This window comes from Argopecten irradians, unplaced genomic scaffold, assembly GCF_041381155.1.
Source record: "Argopecten irradians isolate NY unplaced genomic scaffold, Ai_NY scaffold_0168, whole genome shotgun sequence".
Taxonomy (NCBI): Eukaryota; Metazoa; Mollusca; class Bivalvia; order Pectinida; family Pectinidae; genus Argopecten; species Argopecten irradians.
The window spans coordinates 34,773-47,934 of NW_027187635.1; positions in this window are offsets into that span (position 1 = coordinate 34,773).

A 13,162-nucleotide genomic window follows, 5' to 3' on the forward strand; every position below is an offset into this window, starting at 1 on the left:
GACAATCATGAAGACGAAAGCAAGAAACTCCCGACTCGATCAACGATTCACTCTGCTGAATAGCGAACGTCGATTCCGAAGAGCCTGTGAACAGATCGTACAACTGAATTACAAGCTAGACGAGTTGCAGTCCCGTTACCTCGGTGCCAAGAGAGACGGACTGAGAACCTTTCGCTACAGCTACAGACTTAGAATGTCGGTTGTAGAAGGCCTGCGTAACATGTACTACGACTATGCCCACCAAAAAGCTGAAGACATATCCGGATTACGAAGAGACCTGTATGGCGAAATTGTAGACGTTGTTTCCGGATCCGAAGACGATGATGAAGAGTGACCAAGAATCGAAGCAGTCTTGAATCCTATAGCAACGGCTCTTTTCAGAGCCAAACACTTTTCTCGAAAAGTGCCCATTAACCTCGAAAATACGCAAAATAGTTGTGTTTTGTTGTTATTTATTTCTATCTATCGAAAACAAATAGTTGTATATATCTAAATATAAGCCGGGGTAGCTCGGTGATTTAGTCGCTAAGTAATAAGTACATGTATCTTATACGAGAATATGAGTTCGAATATTGCTAAAAATGTTTTTCTCTTCAATTTATCAACGTCTTAAGATAATTTCAATAGTACAAAATAATACATATCAATTAAATTTCTGATTATTTCCTTAATCATAGCTACAAATGCGTGTAGACCCATGTTTATTCCTTGTGATCAAATGTATATTGGTAAATGTATAATGAACATGATAACACGAGTTACGTCCCTTGAATCAAGCTGGTATACATGTATAATTACTCGACAACAAAATCACTCGTATAATATGCTTAAATATATACCACATACAGAGGTATAACTAAAGACGCGTCTTCACCTTTTTGTGCGTAAATACTCCTTTGTTTATGACAATGAAATAGCTTTTTGTGCGTAAATACTCCTTTGTTTATGACAATGAAATAGCCCCCCCAATCCATCCCCCAACCCACCCCACCCCGTTGTCACGATTCCGTTGATATAAATTAGATTTGATACATACACGTATAAGAGGCGCCCGACCAGTATGAAATACTGCTTTTCGATACATGCGACGGTATGTTGTAAATCGAACCGTCTCGCCCGGCGTACATTTTCATAATTAGCCGCGTGTAATTAACGGAAGTTCACTGCCTATAGTGTTCGGTTACAACCGTTAACTTCCGAAGACTGCCGACGAGATGTTGCGATTGTATCCCATTGTTCTATGACGTCATCAATAACGTTACCATGGAGCGTCACAATATCTTTCTCGGCAATTCTAAGTTATGTGGCTTATATATATATATCACTAGTATACCATGCAGTTATTTCTACTGTCCAGTGTCTGGTCAAGCCTGCAGTCGAGCGCACAGACCGTGACCGCGTAACGGTAAATGGTGTGCCTTTCACTCAATATACTAAATGCGCTGACACGCGTCAGAATGTGTACTGACAATGTGTACACGAGTTTCTCGTTATGGCCTATGACACTTGAAGTCAGGGGTATAAATACCCGACGACAATCTACTGTCATCACTTAATCTTGAGACAATCATGAAGACGAAAGCAAGAAACTCCCGACTCGATCAACGATTCACTCTGCTGAATAGCGAACGTCGATTCCGAAGAGCCTGTGAACAGATCGTACAACTGAATTACAAGCTAGACGAGTTGCAGTCCCGTTACCTCGGTGCCAAGAGAGACGGACTGAGAACCTTTCGCTACAGCTACAGACTTAGAATGTCGGTTGTAGAAGGCCTGCGTAACATGTACTACGACTATGCCCACCAAAAAGCTGAAGACATATCCGGATTACGAAGAGACCTGTATGGCGAAATTGTAGACGTTGTTTCCGGATCCGAAGACGATGATGAAGAGTGACCAAGAATCGAAGCAGTCTTGAATCCTATAGCAACGGCTCTTTTCAGAGCCAAACACTTTTCTCGAAAAGTGCCCATTAACCTCGAAAATACGCAAAATAGTTGTGTTTTGTTGTTATTTATTTCTATCTATCGAAAACAAATAGTTGTATATATCTAAATATAAGCCGGGGTAGCTCGGTGATTTAGTCGCTAAGTAATAAGTACATGTATCTTATACGAGAATATGAGTTCGAATATTGCTAAAATGTTTTTCTCTTCAATTTATCAACGTCTTAAGATAATTTCAATAGTACAAAATAATACATATCAATTAAATTTCTGATTATTTCCTTAATCATAGCTACAAATGCGTGTAGACCCATGTTTATTCCTTGTGATCAAATGTATATTGGTAAATGTATAATGAACATGATAACACGAGTTACGTCCCTTGAATCAAGCTGGTATACATGTATAATTACTCGACAACAAAATCACTCGTATAATATGCTTAAATATACCACATACAGAGGTATAACTAAAGACGCGTCTTCACCTTTTTGTGCGTAAATACTCCTTTGTTTATGACAATGAAATAGCTTTTTTGTGCGTAAATACTCCTTTGTTTATGACAATGAAATAGCCCCCCCCCCCCTCCAACCCACCCCCGTTGTCACGATTCCGTTGATATAAATTAGATTTGATACATACACGTATAAGAGGCGCCCGACCAGTATGAAATACTGCTTTTCGATACATGCGACGGTATGTTGTAAATCGAACCGTCTCGCCCGGCGTACATTTTCATAATTAGCCGCGTGTAATTAACGGAAGTTCACTGCCTATAGTGTTCGGTTACAACCGTTAACTTCCGAAGACTGCCGACGAGATGTTGCGATTGTATCCCATTGTTCTATGACGTCATCAATAACGTTACCATGGAGCGTCACAATATCTTTCTCGGCAATTCTAAGTTATGTGGCTATATATATATATCACTAGTATACCATGCAGTTATTTCTACTGTCCAGTGTCTGGTCAAGCCTGCAGTCGAGCGCACAGACCGTGACCGCGTAACGGTAAATGGTGTGCCTTTCACTCAATATACTAAATGCGCTGACACGCGTCAGAATGTGTACTGACAATGTGTACACGAGTTTCTCGTTATGGCCTATGACACTTGAAGTCAGGGGTATAAATACCCGACGACAATCTACTGTCATCACTTAATCTTGAGACAATCATGAAGACGAAAGCAAGAAACTCCCGACTCGATCAACGATTCACTCTGCTGAATAGCGAACGTCGATTCCGAAGAGCCTGTGAACAGATCGTACAACTGAATTACAAGCTAGACGAGTTGCAGTCCCGTTACCTCGGTGCCAAGAGAGACGGACTGAGAACCTTTCGCTACAGCTACAGACTTAGAATGTCGGTTGTAGAAGGCCTGCGTAACATGTACTACGACTATGCCCACCAAAAAGCTGAAGACATATCCGGATTACGAAGAGACCTGTATGGCGAAATTGTAGACGTTGTTTCCGGATCCGAAGACGATGATGAAGAGTGACCAAGAATCGAAGCAGTCTTGAATCCTATAGCAACGGCTCTTTTCAGAGCCAAACACTTTTCTCGAAAAGTGCCCATTAACCTCGAAAATACGCAAAATAGTTGTGTTTTGTTGTTATTTATTTCTATCTATCGAAAACAAATAGTTGTATATATCTAAATATAAGCCGGGGTAGCTCGGTGATTTAGTCGCTAAGTAATAAGTACATGTATCTTATACGAGAATATGAGTTCGAATATTGCTAAAATGTTTTTCTCTTCAATTTATCAACGTCTTAAGATAATTTCAATAGTACAAAATAATACATATCAATTAAATTTCTGATTATTTCCTTAATCATAGCTACAAATGCGTGTAGACCCATGTTTATTCCTTGTGATCAAATGTATATTGGTAAATGTATAATGAACATGATAACACGAGTTACGTCCCTTGAATCAAGCTGGTATACATGTATAATTACTCGACAAACAAAATCACTCGTATAATATGCTTAAATATACCACATACAGAGGTATAACTAAAGACGCGTCTTCACCTTTTTGTGCGTAAATACTCCTTTGTTTATGACAATGAAATAGCTTTTTGTGCGTAAATACTCCTTTGTTTATGACAATGAAATAGCCCCCCCCCCCCCCCCCCAACCCACCCCCGTTGTCACGATTCCGTTGATATAAATTAGATTTGATACATACACGTATAAGAGGCGCCCGACCAGTATGAAATACTGCTTTTCGATACATGCGACGGTATGTTGTAAATCGAACCGTCTCGCCCGGCGTACATTTTCATAATTAGCCGCGTGTAATTAACGGAAGTTCACTGCCTATAGTGTTCGGTTACAACCGTTAACTTCCGAAGACTGCCGACGAGATGTTGCGATTGTATCCCATTGTTCTATGACGTCATCAATAACGTTACCATGGAGCGTCACAATATCTTTCTCGGCAATTCTAAGTTATGTGGCTTATATATATATCACTAGTATACCATGCAGTTATTTTCTACTGTCCAGTGTCTGGTCAAGCCTGCAGTCGAGCGCACAGACCGTGACCGCGCGTAACGGTAAATGGTGTGCCTTTCACTCAATATACTAAATGCGCTGACACGCGTCAGAATGTGTACTGACAATGTGTACACGAGTTTCTCGTTATGGCCTATGACACTTGAAGTCAGGGGTATAAATACCCGACGACAATCTACTGTCATCACTTAATCTTGAGACAATCATGAAGACGAAAGCAAGAAACTCCCGACTCGATCAACGATTCACTCTGCTGAATAGCGAACGTCGATTCCGAAGAGCCTGTGAACAGATCGTACAACTGAATTACAAGCTAGACGAGTTGCAGTCCCGTTACCTCGGTGCCAAGAGAGACGGACTGAGAACCTTTCGCTACAGCTACAGACTTAGAATGTCGGTTAGTGTAGAAGGCCTGCGTAACATGTACTACGACTATGCCCACCAAAAAGCTGAAGACATATCCGGATTACGAAGAGACCTGTATGGCGAAATTGTAGACGTTGTTTCCGGATCCGAAGACGATGATGAAGAGTGACCAAGAATCGAAGCAGTCTTGAATCCTATAGCAACGGCTCTTTTCAGAGCCAAACACTTTTCTCGAAAAGTGCCCATTAACCTCGAAAATACGCAAAATAGTTGTGTTTTGTTGTTATTTATTTCTATCTATCGAAAACAAATAGTTATATATATCTAAATATAAGCCGGGGTAGCTCGGTGATTTAGTCGCTAAGTAATAAGTACATGTATCTTATACGAGAATATGAGTTCGAATATTGCTAAAATGTTTTTCTCTTCAATTTATCAACGTCTTAAGATAATTTCAATAGTACAAAATAATACATATCAATTAAATTTCTGATTATTTCCTTAATCATAGCTACAAATGCGTGTAGACCCATGTTTATTCCTTGTGATCAAATGTATATTGGTAAATGTATAATGAACATGATAACACGAGTTACGTCCCTTGAATCAAGCTGGTATACATGTATAATTACTCGACAACAAAATCACTCGTATAATATGCTTAAATATACCACATACAGAGGTATAACTAAAGACGCGTCTTCACCTTTTTGTGCGTAAATACTCCTTTGTTTATGACAATGAAATAGCTTTTTGTGCGTAAATACTCCTTTGTTTATGACAATGAAATAGCCCCCCCCCCCCCCCCCAACCCACCCCCGTTGTCACGATTCCGTTGATATAAATTAGATTTGATACATACACGTATAAGAGGCGCCCGACCAGTATGAAATACTGCTTTTCGATACATGCGACGGTATGTTGTAAATCGAACCGTCTCGCCCGGCGTACATTTTCATAATTAGCCGCGTGTAATTAACGGAAGTTCACTGCCTATAGTGTTCGGTTACACTGCTACCGTAAACTTCCGAAGACTGCCGACGAGATGTTGCGATTGTACCCCATTGTTCTATGACGTCATCAATAACGTTACCATGGAGCGTCACAATATCTTTCTCGGCAATTCTAAGTTATGTGGCTTATATATATATCACTAGTATACCATGCAGTTATTTCTACTGTCCAGTGTCTGGTCAAGCCTGCAGTCGAGCGCACAGACCGTGACCGCGTAACGGTAAATGGTGTGCCTTTCACTCAATATACTAAATGCGCTGACACGCGTCAGAATGTGTACTGACAATGTGTACACGAGTTTCTCGTTATGGCCTATGACACTTGAAGTCAGGGGTATAAATACCCGACGACAATCTACTGTCATCACTTAATCTTGAGACAATCATGAAGACGAAAGCAAGAAACTCCCGACTCGATCAACGATTCACTCTGCTGAATAGCGAACGTCGATTCCGAAGAGCCTGTGAACAGATCGTACAACTGAATTACAAGCTAGACGAGTTGCAGTCCCGTTACCTCGGTGCCAAGAGAGACGGACTGAGAACCTTTCGCTACAGCTACAGACTTAGAATGTCGGTTGTAGAAGGCCTGCGTAACATGTACTACGACTATGCCCACCAAAAAGCTGAAGACATATCCGGATTACGAAGAGACCTGTATGGCGAAATTGTAGACGTTGTTTCCGGATCCGAAGACGATGATGAAGAGTGACCAAGAATCGAAGCAGTCTTGAATCCTATAGCAACGGCTCTTTTCAGAGCCAAACACTTTTCTCGAAAAGTGCCCATTAACCTCGAAAATACGCAAAATAGTTGTGTTTTGTTGTTATTTATTTCTATCTATCGAAAACAAATAGTTGTATATATCTAAATATAAGCCGGGGTAGCTCGGTGATTTAGTCGCTAAGTAATAAGTACATGTATCTTATACGAGAATATGAGTTCGAATATTGCTAAAATGTTTTTCTCTTCAATTTATCAACGTCTTAAGATAATTTCAATAGTACAAAATAATACATATCAATTAAATTTCTGATTATTTCCTTAATCATAGCTACAAATGCGTGTAGACCCATGTTTATTCCTTGTGATCAAATGTATATTGGTAAATGTATAATGAACATGATAACACGAGTTACGTCCCTTGAATCAAGCTGGTATACATGTATAATTACTCGACAACAAAATCACTCGTATAATATGCTTAAATATACCACATACAGAGGTATAACTAAAGACGCGTCTTCACCTTTTTGTGCGTAAATACTCCTTTGTTTATGACAATGAAATAGCTTTTTGTGCGTAAATACTCCTTTGTTTATGACAATGAAATAGCCCCCCCCCCCCCCCCCCCCCACCCACCCCCGTTGTCACGATTCCGTTGATATAAATTAGATTTGATACATACACGTATAAGAGGCGCCCGACCAGTATGAAATACTGCTTTTCGATACATGCGACGGTATGTTGTAAATCGAACCGTCTCGCCCGGCGTACATTTTCATAATTAGCCGCGTGTAATTAACGGAAGTTCACTGCCTATAGTGTTCGGTTACAACCGTTAACTTCCGAAGACTGCCGACGAGATGTTGCGATTGTATCCCATTGTTCTATGACGTCATCAATAACGTTACCATGGAGCGTCACAATATCTTTCTCGGCAATTCTAAGTTATGTGGCTTATATATATATCACTAGTATACCATGCAGTTATTTCTACTGTCCAGTGTCTGGTCAAGCCTGCAGTCGAGCGCACAGACCGTGACCGCGTAACGGTAAATGGTGTGCCTTTCACTCAATATACTAAATGCGCTGACACGCGTCAGAATGTGTACTGACAATGTGTACACGAGTTTCTCGTTATGGCCTATGACACTTGAAGTCAGGGGTATAAATACCCGACGACAATCTACTGTCATCACTTAATCTTGAGACAATCATGAAGACGAAAGCAAGAAACTCCCGACTCGATCAACGATTCACTCTGCTGAATAGCGAACGTCGATTCCGAAGAGCCTGTGAACAGATCGTACAACTGAATTACAAGCTAGACGAGTTGCAGTCCCGTTACCTCGGTGCCAAGAGAGACGGACTGAGAACCTTTCGCTACAGCTACAGACTTAGAATGTCGGTTGTAGAAGGCCTGCGTAACATGTACTACGACTATGCCCACCAAAAAGCTGAAGACATATCCGGATTACGAAGAGACCTGTATGGCGAAATTGTAGACGTTGTTTCCGGATCCGAAGACGATGATGAAGAGTGACCAAGAATCGAAGCAGTCTTGAATCCTATAGCAACGGCTCTTTTCAGAGCCAAACACTTTTCTCGAAAAGTGCCCATTAACCTCGAAAATACGCAAAATAGTTGTGTTTTTTTGTTGTTATTTATTTCTATCTATCGAAAACAAATAGTTGTATATATCTAAATATAAGCCGGGGTAGCTCGGTGATTTAGTCGCTAAGTAATAAGTACATGTATCTTATACGAGAATATGAGTTCGAATATTGCTAAAATGTTTTTCTCTTCAATTTATCAACGTCTTAAGATAATTTCAATAGTACAAAATAATACATATCAATTAAATTTCTGATTATTTCCTTAATCATAGCTACAAATGCGTGTAGACCCATGTTTATTCCTTGTGATCAAATGTATATTGGTAAATGTATAATGAACATGATAACACGAGTTACGTCCCTTGAATCAAGCTGGTATACATGTATAATTACTCGACAACAAAATCACTCGTATAATATGCTTAAATATACCACATACAGAGGTATAACTAAAGACGCGTCTTCACCTTTTTGTGCGTAAATACTCCTTTGTTTATGACAATGAAATAGCTTTTTGTGCGTAAATACTCCTTTGTTTATGACAATGAAATAGCCCCCCCCCCCCCAACCCACCCCCGTTGTCACGATTCCGTTGATATAAATTAGATTTGATACATACACGTATAAGAGGCGCCCGACCAGTATGAAATACTGCTTTTCGATACATGCGACGGTATGTTGTAAATCGAACCGTCTCGCCCGGCGTACATTTTCATAATTAGCCGCGTGTAATTAACGGAAGTTCACTGCCTATAGTGTTCGGTTACAACCGTTAACTTCCGAAGACTGCCGACGAGATGTTGCGATTGTATCCCATTGTTCTATGACGTCATCAATAACGTTACCATGGAGCGTCACAATATCTTTCTCGGCAATTCTAAGTTATGTGGCTTATATATATATCACTAGTATACCATGCAGTTATTTCTACTGTCCAGTGTCTGGTCAAGCCTGCAGTCGAGCGCACAGACCGTGACCGCGTAACGGTAAATGGTGTGCCTTTCACTCAATATACTAAATGCGCTGACACGCGTCAGAATGTGTACTGACAATGTGTACACGAGTTTCTCGTTATGGCCTATGACACTTGAAGTCAGGGGTATAAATACCCGACGACAATCTACTGTCATCACTTAATCTTGAGACAATCATGAAGACGAAAGCAAGAAACTCCCGACTCGATCAACGATTCACTCTGCTGAATAGCGAACGTCGATTCCGAAGAGCCTGTGAACAGATCGTACAACTGAATTACAAGCTAGACGAGTTGCAGTCCCGTTACCTCGGTGCCAAGAGAGACGGACTGAGAACCTTTCGCTACAGCTACAGACTTAGAATGTCGGTTGTAGAAGGCCTGCGTAACATGTACTACGACTATGCCCACCAAAAAGCTGAAGACATATCCGGATTACGAAGAGACCTGTATGGCGAAATTGTAGACGTTGTTTCCGGATCCGAAGACGATGATGAAGAGTGACCAAGAATCGAAGCAGTCTTGAATCCTATAGCAACGGCTCTTTTCAGAGCCAAACACTTTTCTCGAAAAGTGCCCATTAACCTCGAAAATACGCAAAATAGTTGTGTTTTGTTGTTATTTATTTCTATCTATCGAAAACAAATAGTTGTATATATCTAAATATAAGCCGGGGTAGCTCGGTGATTTAGTCGCTAAGTAATAAGTACATGTATCTTATACGAGAATATGAGTTCGAATATTGCTAAAATGTTTTTCTCTTCAATTTATCAACGTCTTAAGATAATTTCAATAGTACAAAATAATACATATCAATTAAATTTCTGATTATTTCCTTAATCATAGCTACAAATGCGTGTAGACCCATGTTTATTCCTTGTGATCAAATGTATATTGGTAAATGTATAATGAACATGATAACACGAGTTACGTCCCTTGAATCAAGCTGGTATACATGTATAATTACTCGACAACAAAATCACTCGTATAATATGCTTAAATATACCACATACAGAGGTATAACTAAAGACGCGTCTTCACCTTTTTGTGCGTAAATACTCCTTTGTTTATGACAATGAAATAGCTTTTTGTGCGTAAATACTCCTTTGTTTATGACAATGAAATAGGGGCCCCCCCCCCCCCCCCCCCCCAACCCACCCCCGTTGTCACGATTCCGTTGATATAAATTAGATTTGATACATACACGTATAAGAGGCGCCCGACCAGTATGAAATACTGCTTTTCGATACATGCGACGGTATGTTGTAAATCGAACCGTCTCGCCCGGCGTACATTTTCATAATTAGCCGCGTGTAATTAACGGAAGTTCACTGCCTATAGTGTTCGTTTACAACCGTTAACTTCCGAAGACTGCCGACGAGATGTTGCGATTGTATCCCATTGTTCTATGACGTCATCAATAACGTTACCATGGAGCGTCACAATATCTTTCTCGGCAATTCTAAGTTATGTGGCTTATATATATATCACTAGTATACCATGCAGTTATTTCTACTGTCCAGTGTCTGGTCAAGCCTGCAGTCGAGCGCACAGACCGTGACCGCGTAACGGTAAATGGTGTGCCTTTCACTCAATATACTAAATGCGCTGACACGCGTCAGAATGTGTACTGACAATGTGTACACGAGTTTCTCGTTATGGCCTATGACACTTGAAGTCAGGGGTATAAATACCCGACGACAATCTACTGTCATCACTTAATCTTGAGACAATCATGAAGACGAAAGCAAGAAACTCCCGACTCGATCAACGATTCACTCTGCTGAATAGCGAACGTCGATTCCGAAGAGCCTGTGAACAGATCGTACAACTGAATTACAAGCTAGACGAGTTGCAGTCCCGTTACCTCGGTGCCAAGAGAGACGGACTGAGAACCTTTCGCTACAGCTACAGACTTAGAATGTCGGTTGTAGAAGGCCTGCGTAACATGTACTACGACTATGCCCACCAAAAAGCTGAAGACATATCCGGATTACGAAGAGACCTGTATGGCGAAATTGTAGACGTTGTTTCCGGATCCGAAGACGATGATGAAGAGTGACCAAGAATCGAAGCAGTCTTGAATCCTATAGCAACGGCTCTTTTCAGAGCCAAACACTTTTCTCGAAAAGTGCCCATTAACCTCGAAAATACGCAAAATAGTTGTGTTTTGTTGTTATTTATTTCTATCTATCGAAAACAAATAGTTGTATATATCTAAATATAAGCCGGGGTAGCTCGGTGATTTAGTCGCTAAGTAATAAGTACATGTATCTTATACGAGAATATGAGTTCGAATATTGCTAAAATGTTTTTCTCTTCAATTTATCAACGTCTTAAGATAATTTCAATAGTACAAAATAATACATATCAATTAAATTTCTGATTATTTCCTTAATCATAGCTACAAATGCGTGTAGACCCATGTTTATTCCTTGTGATCAAATGTATATTGGTAAATGTATAATGAACATGATAACACGAGTTACGTCCCTTGAATCAAGCTGGTATACATGTATAATTACTCGACAACAAAATCACTCGTATAATATGCTTAAATATACCACATACAGAGGTATAACTAAAGACGCGTCTTCACCTTTTTGTGCGTAAATACTCCTTTGTTTATGACAATGAAATAGCTTTTTGTGCGTAAATACTCCTTTGTTTATGACAATGAAATAGCCCCCCCCCCCCCCCCCCCCCCCCCCGTTGTCACGATTCCGTTGATATAAATTAGATTTGATACATACACGTATAAGAGGCGCCCGACCAGTATGAAATACTGCTTTTCGATACATGCGACGGTATGTTGTAAATCGAACCGTCTCGCCCGGCGTACATTTTCATAATTAGCCGCGTGTAATTAACGGAAGTTCACTGCCTATAGTGTTCGTTTACAACCGTTAACTTCCGAAAGACTGCCGACGAGATGTTGCGATTGTATCCCATTGTTCTATGACGTCATCAATAACGTTACCATGGAGCGTCACAATATCTTTCTCGGCAATTCTAAGTTATGTGGCTTATATATATATCACTAGTATACCATGCAGTTATTTCTACTGTCCAGTGTCTGGTCAAGCCTGCAGTCGAGCGCACAGACCGTGACCGCGTAACGGTAAATGGTGTGCCTTTCACTCAATATACTAAATGCGCTGACACGCGTCAGAATGTGTACTGACAATGTGTACACGAGTTTCTCGTTATGGCCTATGACACTTGAAGTCAGGGGTATAAATACCCGACGACAATCTACTGTCATCACTTAATCTTGAGACAATCATGAAGACGAAAGCAAGAAACTCCCGACTCGATCAACGATTCACTCTGCTGAATAGCGAACGTCGATTCCGAAGAGCCTGTGAACAGATCGTACAACTGAATTACAAGCTAGACGAGTTGCAGTCCCGTTACCTCGGTGCCAAGAGAGACGGACTGAGAACCTTTCGCTACAGCTACAGACTTAGAATGTCGGTTGTAGAAGGCCTGCGTAACATGTACTACGACTATGCCCACCAAAAAGCTGAAGACATATCCGGATTACGAAGAGACCTGTATGGCGAAATTGTAGACGTTGTTTCCGGATCCGAAGACGATGATGAAGAGTGACCAAGAATCGAAGCAGTCTTGAATCCTATAGCAACGGCTCTTTTCAGAGCCAAACACTTTTCTCGAAAAGTGCCCATTAACCTCGAAAATACGCAAAATAGTTGTGTTTTGTTGTTATTTATTTCTATCTATCGAAAACAAATAGTTGTATATATCTAAATATAAGCCGGGGTAGCTCGGTGATTTAGTCGCTAAGTAATAAGTACATGTATCTTATACGAGAATATGAGTTCGAATATTGCTAAAATGTTTTTCTCTTCAATTTATCAACGTCTTAAGATAATTTCAATAGTACAAAATAATACATATCAATTAAATTTCTGATTATTTCCTTAATCATAGCTACAAATGCGTGTAGACCCATGTTTTATTCCTTGTGATCAAATGT